Raw genomic sequence first — 637 nt, forward strand, 5'->3', positions numbered from 1 at the left:
GGGAACCTGGGCCCTCACCGTCCACCTGCCCTGCCTCCCCTTCCCCAGGGGGCCTTCTGGGGCCTGATGGTGGGGCTGGCCCTGGGTGCCACTCGGCTGGTCCTGGAATTCCTGCACCCCGCCCCCCGCTGCGGTGACCCGGACACGCGGCCTGCCATCCTCAGGAGCATTCACTACTTGCATTTTGCCGTCGCCCTCTTTGTGCTCAGCGGGGTCGTTGTGGTGGCTGGGAGCCTGCTGACGTCACCCCCCCAGGGAATCCAGGTGAGCCTGCCCCAGCCCCTGACTCTGACCCCTGACCCTCTGCGACTCGAGAATTTTCCAGCTCTTGGGGCGCCTGGGTGGTGCAGTCGGTTAAGCATCCGACTGTTGACTTCAGCTCAGGGCGTGATCTCATGGGTTATGAGTTCAAGCCCCACGTCGGGCTGACAGCGCTTGGGATTCTCCCTCTCCCTCTCTCTCTGCCCCGCCCCTGCTCTCTCTCTCAAAATAAATAATCAACTTTAAAAAAATAAACAGAATTTCCTAGCTCTTGACCCCCCCGTCCCCTTTTGAACCCAGCTGCCCACTTTCCGTCACCGACCCCTGACCCTGTCTGGGCCCGCCCCTGTCCTGCCACACCCCCATGTCCCGATCG

Source organism: Panthera uncia, chromosome E1 (assembly GCF_023721935.1).
Source record: "Panthera uncia isolate 11264 chromosome E1, Puncia_PCG_1.0, whole genome shotgun sequence".
Classification (NCBI taxonomy): domain Eukaryota; kingdom Metazoa; phylum Chordata; class Mammalia; order Carnivora; family Felidae; genus Panthera; species Panthera uncia.